A 20,367-nucleotide genomic window follows, 5' to 3' on the forward strand; every position below is an offset into this window, starting at 1 on the left:
CGGTACGGAACCTCAATGGAACCTCACTCGACTCTCCAACTCGGTATAGTCCATTTTTTTCCAATCCTTCAAGACACCGTCACTTGATTCCTCCGTAACTTGGGTGAGTAGGATGGCTTAAGTCAGAACTTGGTTGTTAACTTGGTTGTTCTTCTTCTTTCTGTTTCTTCCTTTGAATAATGGTCGGCACAGAATTTTGTCTTATTGTCTACTTCTTTGTTTGAAAACATTTCGTGTTTGCATTCAAAGAGGGCATGATGTAAACACCTAATTTCGTTCCTCGCCGATATCATTTTTACCCATTTTTTACTCTATCCTACCATATACCCTCACCCATGTAATTATACCCCACAAAAATACAAAATAACAAAAATTCAATAAATCCCTAACCTTATCCTAACAAACTTTATCCTATACCCTACCCTTCCTAACCCACTCACCCCCTCCCCTAACGGAATATACACGCACAGCTGTACATATAATAGGCACAACTTTCACCCAAAAAAAGGAAGGGACCCCACCTGGCAATTTTAATTTTTTTCACCGGCGAATACACATATACATAACCGTATACACCTTACAGGAGAAAATAAAGAAAAAAAAGGACCCACATAATAGGACATAACTAGACCTCACTTTTTTCCTTTCATTGGATATAAAACCCACTAATAGTTATTCACAAGAGGGGGAAGAGATTGACATACACAGATGCCATTTTCCTTGTTTGTTCGCATCACACATAGAGCATCAAGAACACACACTACTGGTTCACGAGAAACACGCGAACACACCATTAAGGGATCTGAGTTTCTTCTTCTTCACCACTACACACACAAAGAGAAACAGAGAGATAGAGAGAGTAATAGAAGAGAAATAGAGTAGCGAGAGAGAAGGTGTTGAGAGATTTCTTTCTTTTTCTAGCGACTTCTATGCTAAAACCGTCGATTATCTCTAAATGGTCGCCATTACAGAGTTGGTAGGAACTCCAGTGTAGCAAAAATAGTAGGTCCAGCTACATTATGACCGAACCCGCGCCGAAACAATGAGTCCCGACCTCATTTTCAGTTCAAATCTTGCCGGAATCAGCGTCATGTATGTACAGATTGCCCATTCAGCAAGTCCAGCTGAAATCCCCAAAAATTTCTCTATTTTTCTGGTGGGTTTTTAGTTGAATCTAACAATAAAATATCAAGGTTGCCGGAATCAGACCTTCCCTATTGGTTTCAATCACTGTCGTCTCACCGGAACTCAATTCCTATAAGTTTTTCAGTCCTTCGCCGAATTTAGAGAGCTTTAGATTTGTCTGTTTCCTAATTAGTTCTTCGATATTGTTATTTATGGGGTTTCTCGCAATCTAGTGGGTCTAATATTCACGAGTTGGAGCTCTGCTCGTTGTTGGGGATCCTTGTTCTAGGTTTTCGGTCTCGGATTTCTTTATTATCAACGAAAACAAGCGCTATCGAGGTCCACTCCTTTAACTCATTCTCTTTTCTTTTTCTTGATTCGATTGGATTGGTTGTGATTATGTGTGGTGGATCATGATTGTTAGATTTTGTCGATGTTATGATGTTTTATATGTTTGATGATGTAAGTTCGGTGATATGTGGAATGAATTGGAGTAATTTTTTTTTGTGTAATAGATGAAAACGAAGTTAGGTGGGGTGGAATTGAGAACTTGATAAAAATGGTTGAATTACAATAACTTGAGTTTGTTATTGTTTGTTTAATCTGGAATGAACATAGTATTGTATGAACCATGATAGATCTATGATGGGTTGAAATGGATAGGCAATATAGGTTTGGGTAGGCAAATTTTCACCAAGGAATGCCCCAAAGTACTATGTTGGTCGAAGACGTTTGTGAGGAAGGCCCGAGGCGTCGGGTAAAGCACGGGAGCATAGTTAGAATTAGTATAGGTTAGATAGGATTTATTTTCACATTTTTTTGGACTGTATAAATTGGACTGGACACTATATTTATTATTCTTTTTGTTTTGTTTGTTTGATGTTTGTTTTATGTGTTTTTATGTGGTTTAGACATTGATAGTGTGAAATTAGCCGATACATTCCACCAAGCGATTGTGGTCGAACCACGGGATCGAGGGGTGCCTAACACCTTCCCCTTGGTCAACAAAATTCCTTAACTGAAATCTCTGTTCGCAAACCAGTTTTAAAGAGTCAAAAATAGTTTTTAAAAAAGGATTTCCAAAGGTGACTTGGCACACCCGATTATGCCAAGTGGCGACTTTGAGTTTTGAATATAAAAGTCCTTTTTCAAAACAAATTTTCATTTTGTCACTTTAATAATAAAAACCCTTTCGAACTTAAAATCTTTCTTTTGGGAGTGACACTCAATATTTTGGGGATCAACCTTAATCCCCTCACTAGACACAATATGTCCCAAGGACGCAATAGCATTCAACAAGAATTCACACTTGGAAAATTTTGCATACAATTTATGATCTTTAAGGGTCTGAAGGATGATTCGGAGGTGATTGGCATGGTCCTCCTCGCTCTTAGAATATACCAAAATATCATCAATGAATACAATGACAAACAGATCCAGGAATTGATAGAAAACCCTATTCATTATATACGTGAAAGCTGCAGGGGCATCAGTCAACCCGAAGGACATGACTAAGAATTCATAATGGCTGTATCTAGTTCGAAAAGCTGTTTTAGGAATATCTGACTCTCTCACTTTCAACTGGTGATATCCTGAACGAAGGTCTATCTTTGAAAAACATTTGGCACCCTGAAGTTGATCAAAAAAATCATCAATCCTAGGAAAGGGATATTTATTTTTAATCATGACCTTATTTTTAAGTTGCTGGTTGTTCTTTCAACCATTTTAGCTCTGCAGGAGCCATCCTATATGGAGGAATAGAAATAGGATGGGTATCTGGTAATAAATCAATACCAAAATCTATCTCCCTATCAAGGGTATTCCTGTTAGATCATCTGGAAAGACTTCTGGGAATTTATTCGTTATGGGGATAGATTAAAAAGGAAGACATCGGCACTAGAATCTTTAACCCGAATAAGATGATACAAGCAACCTTTGGAAATAAGTTTACGGGCCCTGAGATAAGATATGAAATGCCCTCTAGGTGCTACAGAATGTCCCTCTCATTCTATCACCAACACATTCAGAAAAGAAAAGGTGACTCTTCAGGTCCTTCAATTCAAGGTGGCATAGCACGAATGGAGCCAGTATATCCCTAAGATGGCATCAAAATTGACCATATCAAGTTCTATGAGATCGTCCTCAGTATCTCGGCTGAAAATAGACACAACACAATTTCTATACACCCTCCTAGCCACAACAGAATCTCCCACTAGGGTGGAAATTGAAAAAGTTTCCACAATCACATCAGGCTCAAACCCAAAACCAACAGCCACGTATGGGATCACATAAGACAAGGTAGACCCGGGATTAAGTAATACATACAAATTATGAGAAAAGATTTGCAATATACCAGTGACTATATCTAGTGAGTCCTCTGCCTCGAGGCATTTGTTCAAAGCATACAACCGGTTCTGACCATTTTCGGCGACTGAAGTGGCACCCTTCTAAGGTGGTAGTGCAGATGAATTCGCCTGCGACTTGGCTCCTCCAACATTATTCTTTACTGCTGGACAATCTCTCCGGATATAGCCTGGCTGGACGCATGAATAACACATCAAAGAGCCAAACTTACATCTCCCTGGATGATTCCTCCCGCATCTCCTACAGTGCGGGTAGGACCAAGAGGTCTGGGCTATACTTCCGTGCAACTGCGTACCCTGCATCCTCGGTCCCTGACTAGACTAAAAATTTTAGGTGCGCTTCTCAGCTGTGGGTCTAGACACTGTAGCACTAGCTGCCGACTGTGCATTTCCCCAATTCTTTTTCTTTTGCCATTTTCCTGCCCAATTACCGCTCTGCTGCTGACTATGACTCTGGTCTGTTGCTCTGGCTCTCTTTGCCTTCCTGTCCTTTTCCCTAGATTTGGCTATCTTCTTCTTTTTCTCCTTAACTTGCTGCATGTGGACTAACAATCTAGCAAAGTCCATATCCCTGCTCAGTATAGCTCCCTGACACTCAAGCACCAGATCATCTGAAAGGATAGAAGCAAACTTTCTCATTCGGGCCCTCATACTACTCGTCATTTTAGGAGCATAACGGGCCAGCTGGTTAAACTTTAAAGTATACTCCTGAATGCTCATCTTACCCTGCTTAAGGTTCATGAAATCCTCTGCTTCAGCTTCTCTAAGCTCCAAAGGAAAGAATCGGTCAAGAAAAACTTTCACGAACTCGTCCCAAACTGTGAGCTCAGCATTGTCACACTTCGTATCTTCCCACTTGTACTATTGGTTTGATACATTCTTTACCTGGTATGATGCTAGCTCAACACCCTCCACCTGATCAACATGCATTACTTTGAAAATCTTCTCTATTTCATCCACGAACTCCTGTGGGTCCTCTTTTACCTTAGAGCTAGAGAACTTAGGCGGGTTCATTCTCATGAACTGGCCCACTCTAGCAACTTCAGAAGTAACAGATGCATACCTCGTATCCTATGGCCTCTTATTCTATGCGTCTATCAGTTATGCTAGTATGCGAATAGATTGCCTAAATTCAGCATTAGAAACCTCTCCTTCATGAGGCTGAGTGCGATTGGCCCCCATCTGGGCAGCTCTGGGAGGAATGATCGGTACAGGAGGTACTACCAGAGTAGGAACATTTTCTGGGGTATGAGCTCTGCTACGGGTCCGAATCCCTTGGGTGGGATGAACTTCATCATTCTGAGCATTAACGTTGGTGCGACGGGGAGGCATCGCTGGTTTTTTTAAAAGCAAGAGGTCATTGATTAGGTGACAGATTAGACACTGAAGCATAAACTAAATAAAAAAGAAGAGGAACATTCTTAAATGCCTAGTAGCCTCCTGCTTATAACTGCGGCGCGCTACACACCCATAAATAAAACTCTACACGACGCGATTTCGCAGACACCTTAGGTACATAAACCATGCTTTGATACCAAGCTTGTCACGACCCAAACAACGGTCTGGCTGTGACAGACATCCCAAACCATGAAGGCCCAGAACGCCCTTCTCTAACTGGTAATCATGCACAACAATCATATAATAAAAGAAGATAAGAAACATAATCTGCTACGAAAACATGGTCAATTCTGAATTCAACATAAGTATGGAAACTATAAATCAACTACGTCTAAATAACATCTCACTGAGTCTACAAAATCTCTACTACATGAAAATCTGATAACTGTCTAAAAATTGGGACAAGGTCCCCAGTAGACCAAAACTGAATTAAGTGACATAATCTGAAAAGACAGGCCTTCTGGAATAGAGAAGTCTCACCACTGCACAATCTGATCAGCTGTCTGAATTAGCTACTACTTATCTTGACCCCTTGACTGAGTCTCAGAACCTGAGAAGTAAGGGGAAGGGGTCAATACAGATATACTGGTACGCAAAGCATATCCAAAATAATTATTTATAAATCAACATATATGAGAGAAATTTAAATCAGTTCATAAGTATATCATATAGTAAGAATTCACATGGGCATTTTAAAGACTCTGTAAAAACAATCTTAACTCTGAGAAATCTGTGTTACTTCTGCGCTAGGTGGCATACCCTACAACTCTACAAAATTCTATGGACTATATAGAAACTGCCATTAACTCAGTAGGGAAGTCCCTAACCTAAGTGTGTTGCAAGGGTCAGAGTCTCTGAATCTACTACGCCACACGGCTGTCGCCAGCGTACAATAATAATCTACCCATATCAGCAAATACGATTTCAGAATAAGAGTTGCTTGAACTCGCGCATTCTTCGGGTAATCACCTAACCCTCTTTAAGACCTTTTTTAAAACTCTATCAAAACATGCAGTCTCTGAAAACATACTCCAAAAGCATGCTATAAAAATATACTCTGAAAACATACTCTGTTATGGCATAAATACATATGGTATCATCATACCATTGACTTGTAAGTCACATCTATGGTCCATTATTAGTCTATAAAAAATCTTTGTTTTCAAAACACAAGTTTTGGGACCACCATTTCAAAAATTCAATTCAAATAAACTCTTTCTCAAACCTTATGTAAACACATGCTAGGAACTCATCTTTGTCAAGCATTTCCATAGTACAAGGTGGTCTTGTCAAAGTTCTCAATTCACATGCAATTCTTTCTCTTAAACACAAGAACAAATTTATATCAAGAAACACCCTCTCTACAATTTTAAATCATGCTCAAATGCTATAATATTGCGAAAACATCTTTCAAATCACAAAAACTATTATCTTTAATTCAATACACGAGAGGGAGTTCATAATTACGCTCTCAACTATCTTAAATTGGAAATTCTATACATATATGTATACATGTAAATAAATTTAGGGGATAGGACCACAAGGTCAAAACAATAGTAACATTAAAACATTCGGAGTACGTAATTTAGAACATACAGTCCAAAACCCCTTTGAAACTCATGCATAAAAATCTAAAAATCATGATCTAATGGTTTTAAGCCCATATAGTTTTGTTAGGATAAACCCCATGTACCTCGATTACGAAGAATAATGGATTATCCTTGAAGCCTACGGTTTGAGGGTTCCAAATCTTTAGTCAATTTTGAAAACCCACGATTGAATCTTGAGTTTCTTGGAGGAGAAGTATATGAACTAGGATTTTTGTTTTGAGGAAAATCTTGAGAAGGTCATATATTCTGATTTTAGAGGTCTTAATCTACTATTTGGACATTTTAAGAGGCTTGGAAAAAGTCCAAATTACCCTTTTTAACTTCTGAATGAAGCTGGAAAAATTAAACTGGGTACCCGATTTTATAGGCCACCGCAATGCGCCACTATCGCGGTGGCTCACTAGAAATTGACGAATGGGAAATGAGGATCCTCCGTGATATGCCACTATCATGAGGTCTAACTAAAATTTGACAATTGCTAATTAAACCCTCTCCGCGACGTGCTAAACACCAGAATAATGATGTTTTACGACTAGCCCATAAAATAGCCATAACTTCTTCATCGAGTGTCCGTTTTGAACGAATCTTATATCGATGGAAAGTTTATTCAGTCATCTACATAAGTTTAAATCATTCTAGAAGACAATTCTTAATATTTTAGGGACAAAATTTAGCTAACAAAAACTTTGGGGCGTTACAAATCCCCAATCCGTAGGCATCAAGAATCATCCTTTAATTTCCTAAATAGAGGTACGTGGGGTTTATCCTAAAAACTAAATGGTCTTATCAACACTAGAACATGATTTAAAGATTATTAAGCATGAATTTTAAAGGGGTTTTGGAACTTATGATTTAAATTTCGCATCTTGGGTGTGTTGATGATATTATTTTTTTGGTATTTAGGCCTTTCCCCCTTAAATTGATTTAAACTTATATGAATATGTATGATGTTTAGGATTTGATTGAGAGAATTATTATTTAAAACCCCCTCTTTGATGATTTAGAAATAATGAACTTGTTGGGAATGATTTGAGATGCTTGTTTAATGTTTTGAAGGGGATCTTTTCAATATTTAAGTATTTAACATGATTTTTATGATGTTGAGAGGGAGTTTCTTGTTATGATTTTGTCCTTGACTTAAAAAGAAAGAATTGCATACGATTGATATCTTTGACATGACCACCTTTTGTATTTGAAATGGTGAAAAAGAGAGTTTCTTGCATATGTTTACCTGAGCTTTAAGAAAGAGTTTCTTGAAATGATTAATTGATATGGTGGTCCCAGATTTACATTTTGAAACATAGATTATTATATGCTAATAATGGCTCAGAGATGTGACTTGCAAGTCAATGGTATGATGATACCATATAAATGTATCCCATAACACAGTTAGAGTTTTCAGAGTATGTTTTCAGAGAATTCATGTCTTAAAGAGTTAAAAATAGGCATAAAGAGAGTTAGGTGGTTGCCTAAAAAGGGCTAGATTTCAAGTAACTCTTATCCTAAAACCGTGATTTGTTGATCTAGGTATATAATTTTTACGCTGGCAACAGCCATGTGGCGTAGCAGAGTCAGAGACTTCAATCCTTGCGGCACACTTGGGTTGGAGGCTTCCCTGCTGAGTCAATGGTGGATTCCATATGGACCATGGAATTTCAGAGTTGTAGGGTATACCACCTAGCGCAGAAGTAAAACAAAGAATGTCTCCGAGTTCAGATGATTTTCTTTCAGATTCTTTCAGAAATGCCCATGAGATTTCTTACTATATGATATGTTTATGAACTATTTTTAAATTGCCCTCATATATGTTGAATATAAATTATTATTTTGGATTTTCTCTACGTACCAGTGCATCTGTATTGACCCCCTACCTCCCTAGTTCGGAGGCTCAATCCAAGGGTTCGGCTAATCAGTAGAGTATCCCAGAGAGAAGTGATATGTGCAGTAGTGAACCTTCTTTGTTCCAGAAGGCCTGTTATTTCAGATTATGTTATTCCACTGTTTTGGTCTATTGGGGGCCTTGTTCCAATTTTCAGATAGTTGTAAGATTTTAATGTAGTAGAGATTTCGTAGACTGTTCCAGATGTTGTTTAGTTGAGTTCGGATTTCATTCCTTATTGTTAAACTAAATCCAGAGTATGACCATGTTTCCATATCAGATTATATTTCTGCATCTCTTTTCATTATGTGAATGTTGTCCATGATTAACACATAGAGTAGGACGTCCGGACCTTTATGGTTTGGGATGTCCATCACGGCCAGGCCTAGTTTGGGTCATGACACTTTCCTTCTTGGAACACTAAACTTTGAGGTTCTCCTCTATGTGGATTCGATATTCAGAGGATTCAATCACTGCTAGACAATGATTGAATCCTCTAATACTAAATTCAACTCAGAGTTTAACCTTGGAGTCTTAGCAACATATGCTTTAAATCTCCGTACCAACAATGACTTCAGTTTACTCTTACAGAATCAACAAACTGGTTGTTGTGTTACTTCTTATAGAATTGATAAACTGGTTGCTGTGTTATTAGTGAGGACATACGTAATTGTGCAGGAACGTTATTCATGGAAGTGATTTTGTTGAGAGAGCAAAGAAGGAAATTTTCTTTGGTTTTCAGAAGGTGTTGCAGAGTGGTAAAGTAGACTTCACTCTTGGATCTATGAGTAAAAAAGGTTTTATGAGTGTTGTTTGGTACCCTTTATTTGTCTTCAACTTGTGAAGTTTTGAGTGTTGTTTGGTACCTACTCACGCAGACACTATTTATGTGTATATATGAATGTTTTCCAGAAATATGTGGACTTAGATCAATTGGAAGAGTAATATTAAAGTGGGTTAAAGTGATAGGTTGGGTGTGGGTGGATTCCTTTTAATGGATCAACAAATTTTTGTGGGTCCAATTTAATGACATGGACCTCTAAGAAGAGGCCACGTGGCAAAGTTATTTTTTAAAAACCACAGTTAAAAAGAAATGGCATGGATGAACTAGTTTTATAACGGTGATGGCATGAATTGTTGGCTTTAATATATATGAAAAAGGTGAATGAAAAATGGAGGGACAACCTTTCAGGAAAAGACATATTATTTTGGAAAAGGAGTGACTATTTAGATAGTTGTGTCTGTTCAGAAAAAGACACAATGTTTCGAATGAACAGACATGACTCTTCCAAAGGATACACCTTTTCAGATGAACCATTGCCACCTTTGGGAAGGGTCACTTGATGTCTATATAAACCTACATTTATCCATAGGTTTAGGGAGGAAAAATTTTCTTAAATAAAAACTTTTCTTGTCTTTAAAACATTCTTTGGGATCGATCAAATCGTTGAGTGAGTTCGACTAATCCAATTATTTGAGGTACCACTATAGTTGGATTGAAAGACATTTTATCCTAGGAGGAAGATTCCAAAACCTCGGGTACCATGAGGGAAATTATTCCTTATAGACACTCCATGAAGTCGGGGGACTTGGCTTTATATTTCTGTTTCATCTTATTTTCTACAAAAATAAAATACACCTCTTGGAAAGGTCATTTTGATCTTGTGTTGAGGGTATTTCATGTACTTCATTGTGTTCTTATTTATACTTAGACTCAAGTTGAATTAGTTGTTCTGCATATACAGATTCTGCGTACCCATAGAAAGAAATAACAATCTTAAGGAAACAACTTTCAGAATCTGTATAGCTTGTTTTTTGAGATTAAAGTTTTAACTTTCTACTCCGCCTGAACTTAACTAGTGATTTGAAGTCGTAAAAACTTCATCACAAGTTAAAGATCATTCGGTTGATAATTTATAGTCATAAAAACTTCATTGTCAACTAGAAACAAGAAGAAAAGTTTAAGGTTGCTTAACTTTATAAGTAGTATTTTGAAAATACTAAGTATTTTTCATCTTGTGGTGACGGGAAAAATGATAGGAGATAGTCAAATGCAATATGCGGAAACGTCGGTGGGGGTAACTGCTATATCAAGTCGCACAAATGCTTCGCCTACAATGGCACCGGCGGAGCAGCCTAGAAAATTTGCGGGCATTGACTTTAAACGATGGCAGTAAAAGATGTTCTTTTACCTCACCACCTTCTGTCTACAATAGTACAATGGAGAAAACGCTCCTGAGATGCTCAAGGGAACCTCGGACAAAGAGCATTTTGTAATTGTAGAAGCTTGGAAACATCAGACCTCTTTTGCAGGAATTATATTCTGAGTGGTCTCCAATGTCTACAGTGGAACTGAGACATCGAAGGAATTGTGGGGGCACTTGAACGAAAATATAAAACAGAGGATGTGGGAATTAAGAAATTCCTTGTTGCACGGTTCCTGGATTTTAAAATGATAGATAGGAAATTGGTTGTCTCTCAAGTGCAGGAGTTGCAAGTCATCATGCATGATCTCCTATCATAACATATATCTTTGAAAAATACCTTAGTTGAACGAATTAAAAAGGTTCTTACTACTCACAAAAACTGTTTTGTTGGTTTGATTGTGAATGATATATTTAAGTAGCAGCAATAGTTAAGAACCTACCACCTTTGTGGAAAGACTTCAAAAACTACTTGAAGCATAAACGCAAGGAGATGACTGTCGAAGATCTTATTGTCCGACTGCATAGTAAAGAGGACAATAAAGCTGCCGAGAGAGGTCAAAAGGGAATTCTACAATTAATGGAGAACATATTGTAGAAGATGACCAAAACAATTGTAAGAAAAGAAAAAAAGCTGAACAAGGAAGCCATCAACCCAAGAAAAAATTCAAGGGAAAATTCTTCAATTGTAGAAATATTGTCCACAAGTCCATGGATTGTCGAGCCCCGAAGAAAGGTAAGAAAAAGGATCAAGTAAATATGATTGAATCCAATAAAGAATGTGATGATCTGTGTGCTATGTTCTCAGAATATAACATTACAGGGAATCCTCGTGAATGGTGGATGGATTCTGGTGCCACCCACCATATATGTTCCAACAAAAAGTTGATTTCATCCTTCGCTCCGGCTTAATTAGAAGAAATGATCTACATGTCTAACTCCGCTACTGCTAAGGTAGAAGGAACAAGAAAAATATTCTTGAAAATGTCTTCAGGAAAGGTCTTGACACTTAACAATGTCTTGTATGTTCTAGAGTTACGTAGGAATTTAATTTCTGTTTCACTTCTAGACAAGAATGGATTCAAATATATAACTGTTTCTTGAAAAATTATAATTAGCAAAGGAGAAATGTATGTAGGAAAAGGCTGTCTGATTGAAGGCCTTTATAAGATGAATGTAATGACTGTTGAAATTAATAAAAGTTCAAATTCTTCTTCTTTGCTTGAGTCTGATAATTTATGGCATGAAAATTTAGGCCATGTTAATTACAAAACGTTACTACAATTGATTACCTTAGAAGTTTTGCCAAACTTTGAGTGCAATAAATCAAAGTGTTAAATGTGTGTGGAATCGAAGTATGTAAAGCATCCTTATAAGTCCGTTGAAAGGAATTCCAATCCCCTATACTTAATACACACTGACATGTATGATATGAAGTCAAGACCATCACGTGGTGGAAAAAAGTATTTCATAACTTTTATTGACGATTGTACTAGATATTGCTATGTCTACTTGCTAAATAGTAAGGATGAAGCAATAGATTCATTTAGGTAATATAAAACTGAAGTTAAAAATTAGTTAGACAAAAAAATCAAAATGATAAGAAGTGATAGGGGTGGAGAATATGAATCTCCCTTTGTGCAAATATGTGTAGAGAATGGAATCATCCATCAAACTACGGCCCCATATTCACCTCAATCTAATAGAATTGTGGAAAGGAAAAACCAAACTTTAAAGGAAATGATGAATGTCTTACTTATAAGTTGTGGTTTACCGCAAAACTTGTTGGGGGAGGCTATCCTAACGGCCAACTGTATACTCAACAGATTTCCCCATAGTAAGACACAATCAATTCCTTATGAAAAGTGGAAAGGAAGAAAACCCAACTTAAAATATTTCAAAGTGTGCGGGTGTCTAGAAAAGGTCCAAGTTCCTATGCCTAAAAGGGTTAAGATAGGACCTAAGATGGTAGACTGTGTGCTCGTACGATATGCTAAAAGCAGTAAGGCATGTAAAATTTTTGGTTCATAAATCCAAACATCCAGATATTAATGAAAATATGGTAATTGAATTAGACAATGCTGAATTCTTTGAAAACATTTATTCGTATAAAACTAGGCATGAACAGTCTAGTGGGGGGTCTAAACGACCTCGTAATGAACCAATTGAGAATGAACATAATGAAGAAAATCCAAGATGTAGTACACGTTAAAGAACGTCTACTTCATTTGGATTGTATTTTGTGATATTTCTTTTGGAAAATGAGCCTTAAACATTTAAGGAAGCGATGGTATCTTTGGATTCATCCTTTTGGAAAGAGGCAGTCAATAGTGAGATAGATTCAATCTTAAGCAACCATACATGGGAATTGGTTATCCTTCCTCCCGGAAATAAACCTTTAGGTTCCAAATGGATCTTCAAAAGAAAGATGAAAGAGGATGATACAATTGACAAATACAACACAAGACTTGTAGTAAAAGGCTTCAAACAGAAAGAAGGGCTTGATTACTTTGATACATACTCGCCAGTAACAAGGATAACATCGATTCGAATGTTAATTTCCTTGGCTATGGTATATGGCCTTGAGATCCATCAAATGGATGTGAAAACTACTTTCCTAAATAGAGAATTGGAGGAAGAAATACACATGGAACAACCTGAGAGTTTTGTGGTTCCAGGAAAGAAAAACACAGTGTGTAAACTTATTAAGTCATTGTATGGATTAAAGCAAGCACCTAAACAATGACATGCAAAGTTTGACCAAACCATGTTGGCAAACGGATTCAAAATAAATGAATGTGATAAATGTGTTTATATTAAAGACACTCCAAATCACCAAGTCATTGTTTGTTTATATGTGGATGATATGTTAATCATTAGTAGAGACATTTCTAACATAAATACAACAAAACTAATGCTCGAGAGAAAGTTTGATATGAAAGACCATGGAGTTGCGGATGTGATTTTAGGTATAAGAATCCAGAGAACTCCACAAGGGTTGGCATTGTCACAGTCTCATTATATCAAAAAGTTACTTGACAAATTTAAGTATATTGAATTCGGTGTTGCCAAGACTCCATTGGATGCGAGCTTTGCACTTAGAAAAAATGAAGGTGAAAGTAACTCACAATTGGAGTACGCAAGAGTATTGGGATGTTTAATGTATATAATAAATTGTACACGACTAGACATAGCATGTTCTATTAGTAAATTAAGTCGGTACATGAATAATACCAACAAAACTCATTGGATGACAATGAAAAGAGTTTTGGGGTATCTTAAATACACTCAAGATTATGCTTTGCATTATAATAAATATCCTGCGGTACTTGAAGGATATAGTGATGCAAATTGGATCACCGGAGTGAACGAAGTAAAATCCATAAGTGGATATGTATTTACTATTGGTGGAGGAGCAATCTCTTGGAATTATCCAAACAGACTTGTATTGCTCGCTCTACAATGGAATTTGAATTTATCGCATTGGATAAAGCCGGTGAAGAAGCAGAATAACTCTAAAATTTCTTGGAAGATATTCTTTATTGTACCAAACCAGTGGAACCAGTATGTATACACTGTGATAGCCAAGAGGCAATAGGTAGGGCAGGGAGCATGATGTATAACGACAAATCTCGTCACAGATGACAGAGACATAATACCATTAGGGAACTTCTCTCTAGTGGAATTATCATTTATTACTATGTAAAGCCAAAGGATAATGTGTCGGATCCACTTACAAAAGACCTATCTAGGGAAGGAGTGGAAAGGACATCTAAGAGAATGGGTTTAAGGCCTAGGACAAGTCAGCATGGCGGTAACTCTACCTAGTACACTGGGGATCCCAAGAGCTAGGTTCAAGGAGATCAAACAAAGTTTTTTCTGACAGGTTCAACATTGTCAAAATACTAACCCATTCTCATGATGTAGACAATGTTTAGTAAACAAGGATAAGACTTAAGGTGAGATGTCTTTCAATGATTATCTAAATTTGGCAGATTTTATCAAATAGTTTAATCTATGGGATTGAAAGTTTAAAAATCACCTATGTGAGGGCGAAGTAGAAGCCGCTTCAAGGAGAATGTTAGTAAAGGACTATTCTTTAGGCTCTCATGAACCCGAGACGTGTTCATGGATGAAAAGAACAAAACCGTGAGAACCATAAATGGTAAAAGGCTGGTTGTATGACATGTGTTGTCTAGGTGTACATTAAAGCTCGACGGTTCAAAGATATCAAATCTACTGATTGACCGAGTGCATCCGATGCATGTTCACTACAAAAAGTTTAATGGCAAATCCACTTATCCAGATGCAATCAGTCTTTACTTGATGATCATATACTTATCCATAAAATTTTATGAAAAAATAGCTATTCCCCATTCATGTGGGGGATTGTTGGGTTCAATATGTATGAAAAAGGTGTGATTGAAAAATAAAGGGACACAACCTTTGAGAAAAAGACAGATTATTTTGGAAAAGGAATGACTATTCAGATAGTTGTGTCTATTCAGAAAAAGACACAATGTTTCAAATGAATAGACATGACTCTTCTAAAGGATACACCTTTTCAGATGAACCATTGCCACCTTTGGGAAAGGGCACTTGATGGCTATATAAACCTGCATTTATCCACAGATTTAGGGAGGAAATTTTTTCTGAAATAAAAACTCTTCTTGTCTTCAAAACATTCTTTATGATCAATCAAATTGTTGAGTGAGTTCGACGAATCCAATTATTTGAGGTACCACTATAGTTGGATTGAAATCCATTTTATCTTGGGAAGAAGATTCCAAAACCTCGGGTACAATGAGGGGAATTATTCCTTAAGGACACTCTGTGAAGTTGGGGGACTTGACATTATATTTTTGTTTCATCATAATTTCTGAAAAAAAACAAACACACTTCTAAGAAAGATCACTTTGTTCTTGTGTTGAGGGTGCTTTTGCACTTCATAGTGTTCTTGTTTTAAACTTGAACTAGTGTTGAATTTGTTGTTCCTAAATACATATTTTTGTACCCGAAAACACCATAAAATAACATGAATGAGCCTAACTTTTAACGGATGGCATAAATGAGCCATTTCTGATAGTTCAGTGGCATATTTGAGTCTTTTCCCTATTTAAAATGTTTCTATAAAGATTTCGACCTTGAAATCAAAGAATGGATCAACAACTCCAATTTCCAATTTCATCTTCCTGTTCATCAACTAATAATAATCTCTAAAACTAATCCCATAAAGCCATACACAAGAAGAATATTTGCTGAGAAACAGGGTAGATTATCTCTGGGTAATATCCCGTACATGCTTCCATATTCATAAGAGTTAAGAAATGTTGCTCTAATGTAATGATCTTAGTTCCCAATGCTTGGCCCCGACCTTTCAAGTTGGGAACTGAAGTTTCGATGTAATCAATAAATTTCTCTAAATAAGGAGGATATGGAACTGCCCCATGATTAGAGTATTAATGATAGACTTCAAGATTGCTAAATCTTGATTATAGCCATAGTCATCTTCTTTTTTCAATTAATTTTCTAAAGTTCCTCCTGGTTCAAAATTGGAAACTATAGGCACATTAATGAGCTTCAATTCATATGATTCGGGCATTGGACACTTTCCTTTTTCTTCAGTTTTTGGAAATACATTCTTCATTTTGTAGATTGTTCTTGAAGTGGGGGTTGATGATGATCACATTGAGAAAGAATGAAAATATTATTCCTCTATTGCTATATTTATAAGTTATTTAACTAAAATAACTAAAAGGTATAATACATAAACAGGACTTTTAACTTAATACCAAATTATAACGATGACCTTTTTTAATCAAGCCAAGAGGAATCGATTTAGCAGTCCATACCTGACTTTACCAGTGCACAAGTACCCTTTACAAAATCTGAACAAAAAATCACACCAATCCTACCTGGAAAACTGCATTTATACATTCAAAACCACGCGCGTCAGAGTTAAAATTGAAGTGTTTTTTTGTTTAGCTTTTGTATAGTTAAAAGGCCTACTTGTGTACTGACAAGTTGAAGGTCATAGTTACAATGTGTCTCTTTTATTAGATGGCAGCATCTAAGTAGATCACTAATCCACATTGGAGCGATTGAGCTTCAGGCATGTAAGTTTCAGAATTGGAGTTTTTTTTCGTTCAACTTTTATATAGTTAAAGGGTCTATTTGTTCACTGACAAAGTTAAAGGACATAGTTATAATTTGGTGACAAGTTAAAGATCTTGTTTATGTATTATGCCTAACTAAAATACTGTACTTCACTTCAGATTATTATTCTATAATGTCAATTAATGAATGGATTATAGAGAAGTAATTAAGGATCTAAACAGTGAATTTGAAATAACGTCAGCGTTATCAAAATTAGTCTTACAAGGAGAAATGGTCAACGATGATATAAACTCATTCCTATCTTAATACTCGTTTCATTTTTTGAAAGTCAAGTTGACTAATTTTCAAAAGATAAGGCACAAATATCCCTTCCCCTCTCTCCTAAAAAAAACTATAGTTGAAATCCTAGTGACACACCTAAACTTTACGAGGATCCTATTACCCCCTAAACTCATTTAATTATATTTTTGTACTCGCTTTGTGCTCTCGGGTTGTCAAGTCAAACACAAAATGAACATAAAATATTTTTCTAGTTGGCAGCTACGCCAGCACAAAAGGAGCAAAAAAAATAGAAAAATGAGCTTAGGGGGCAGTACGACCTGTAAAGTTTAGGTATGTCACTTGAATTTCAGGTATAGTTTGAAAGATATCACTATCGCAGTCCTAGTGGCTCTTATCGCACTACTATGATCTCCATACAATTTGTTGTAATCATGGTTGCTCCCCTGGGCACTAGATGATAGCAAAATATAAATCTTAATTTTGACCCTCAGAACCCATTTAGAATCCAAAGAACAGAGAGAGAGAAAAAAAGAAAGGAATGAACTGAAGATGAAGTTTCTTTTGATAGAATTTATAACTTGATCATATCGCTAGATTAAGTGAAGTGTTATACTAAATCTCTCATCTCACTCATTTATGTAAATTTATGATTAGATTATGGTGAATTAATTAAGGATGAAATCAAGTCGAATGAGCAATTACATAGGTTATAAATGCTAAATGATTGTTTTTGTTGTTACGGGTACACAATCTGTATGTTACTTCGAATAAACTTCAACTAAGTTCAAGAACAAACTAATTTCCAAACTAATAATCCACGTAAGTGTAGCAACTAGATTCAGCTTAGTGAAATAATATTGGGAAATTTAAAATATTGCTCCAAGAAATTATTTAAAATGCTGCTAAGAAGATTTCGACCTTGAAAATCAAGAATGGATCAGCAACTCCAATTTCCAATTTCATCTTGCTGTTCATCAACTAATAATAATCTCTGAAAATTAATCCCATAAAGCCATACGCAAGAAGAAGATCTATTGAGAAACAGGGTGGATTATCTCAGGGCAATATCCCGTACGTGCTGCCATATTCATAAGAGTTAAGAAATGTTGCTCCAATGTAATGATCGTAGTTGCCAATGCTTGGCCACGACATTTCAAGTTGGGAACTGAAGTTTCGATGTAATCAATAAATTTCTCTAAATAAGGAGGATATGGAACTACCCCATGATTAGAGTGTTAATGATAGATAAACTTCAAGATTGCTAAATCTTGATTATAGTCATAGTCATCTTATTTTTTCAATTAATTTTCTGATGTTCCTCCTGGTTCAAAATTGGAAAGTGTAGGCACATTAATGCGCTTCAATTCATATGATTCGGGGATTGGACACTTTCCTTTTGCTTCAGTTTTTGGAAATGATTCAATTCAGTTTCTTGCTTATTAATGAATTAAACACAATATGAATTGCTATGCCAACAATTTTGCTTATATTCTTAATTGATCTAATTTATGTTATTAGTTGGATTTGTGTTTTATAATTGATTTAATTTTTATTCTTTGTTGGATCTATTAATAAGTAATGCGCTTCCTCAATTAAATATACGAAAACGGCTCACACATTCAGGTACAATTTTTTCAACTAATCAATTTTTTCTTTTCTAAATCATGCATTGTTGCTTTTATAATTTATTTTTTTAGGGTACTATTGAAATGGACCCAAAGAAAAGAGGTATTGCATGGCAAACATAATTTCTGGTGGTAAAATATATACGTGCTTACACTAAAATGTATGTTTATGTTTACACTATTATATTAAAGTGTGAAGGATACTTGAAAAGTATATTGAACTTTTTGTACTTCATTACAAATCTCCGCAATAAATAAGACTATTTAATTTTAAATAATCAAATGTAACACGTGTCACACCCTTTTTTTAACTCCCAAAAAGAGATTGATTTTAAGTTTCGAAAGGGTTTTTATTGTTAAAGTGACGAAAGATTGAAAATTTGTTTCTAAAAAGGATTATTTACATTTTTTATTCAGAGTCGCCACTTGGCATAATCCGGTGTGCCAAGTCACCTTTGGAAAATCCTTTTCAAAATCATTTGACTCTTTAAAAGCGAATAGAGATTCTGGCTAAGGAATTCTGTTGACCGAGGGGAAGGTGTTAGGCACCCCACGGTCCCGTGGTTCGACCATGGTTGCTTGGTGGAGTATATCGGCTAATTCAACACTAAGAATGAATAAACCACATAAACACAAAACAACTATACAAATCACACAGAATTCAAAACCAAAATAATGTAGAGTCCAAATTATACAGTCCGAAATAAAAAGGTACAGAAAGGTAAAACCTATTCTATTCTAAATTAATCCTAAACTAAACTCCAACCCGCCACCTCCTCCGGGTACAAAATACTTCGGGGCATTCCCCGGCGATAAATACAAGTACCTCGAGCCATTCCCCAGTCAAATAGTACACTTTCAAATACGACAAACAAAACATTCAACAAATATTTCAAACATTCCAACAAATCACCAATTCTAAGGTTGCCTACCCAAGCCTACTACATGCCTACCCGCTCGATGACATATCACTTTCAACATCAACAATGAATCAAAATATTATAATATTCACTTTTATAAATTTTTGATTCCCGTCCCAATTTCATTTACCTTAATCGAATTCAAGTCATTATCAACCAATTGACCAATTCAAGTGACCGATTAATCAACATTCATGATCCGAACAACACCCAATCAAACAAACCAAGATCCATACATTATTAAGTCACCACATAAGGCATGAAACAATAATGATTAATCGAAAAATGGGATGAGAAATAGACCTCAATTTTATTCCGAACACTTTGCGATGGATTTGGAGCTCACGAACCAAGACCTCGATTCAACGAATTCAACATGGACCCGACAACTCGATAAAATCCATAGAAACGATCACACCCAAAAGACCAACGATTCAAATTGAAATTTGTGGATAACAACCCAATTTTAAGGTAACCATGGTGTTTCCCCGCGAACAGCTCGGCGAAAATGTTAACCCCGACTTCTCCCTCGCAGCTCTCTCTCCCTCTCGCAGCTCTTTCTCCCTCTCTCGCAGCTCTCTCTCGCAATTTTCAGTGTGTGGGTAGAACTCGTGAATGGCCCAAAATCCCCATCCCCTTCTCTGTTTGTATTCAATGAATAAGAGCCTGGAATATTGGAACCAAAAAATGGTGTATATGTTCCAAATCCTTGATTTTATTTGGTGAGAGGAGTGACGTGTGTTTGGTGAGGATAAATGATGATGGAGAGTGTTTTCTGTGAAGGAATCGTGAGTGGTGAGGCAAAAATGGCGTCTTCTTTTCTTGAAGATGATGATGATGTTTT

The sequence above is a fragment of the Capsicum annuum genome, unplaced genomic scaffold (genome assembly GCF_002878395.1).
Source record: "Capsicum annuum cultivar UCD-10X-F1 unplaced genomic scaffold, UCD10Xv1.1 ctg3255, whole genome shotgun sequence".
Classification (NCBI taxonomy): Eukaryota; Viridiplantae; Streptophyta; class Magnoliopsida; order Solanales; family Solanaceae; genus Capsicum; species Capsicum annuum.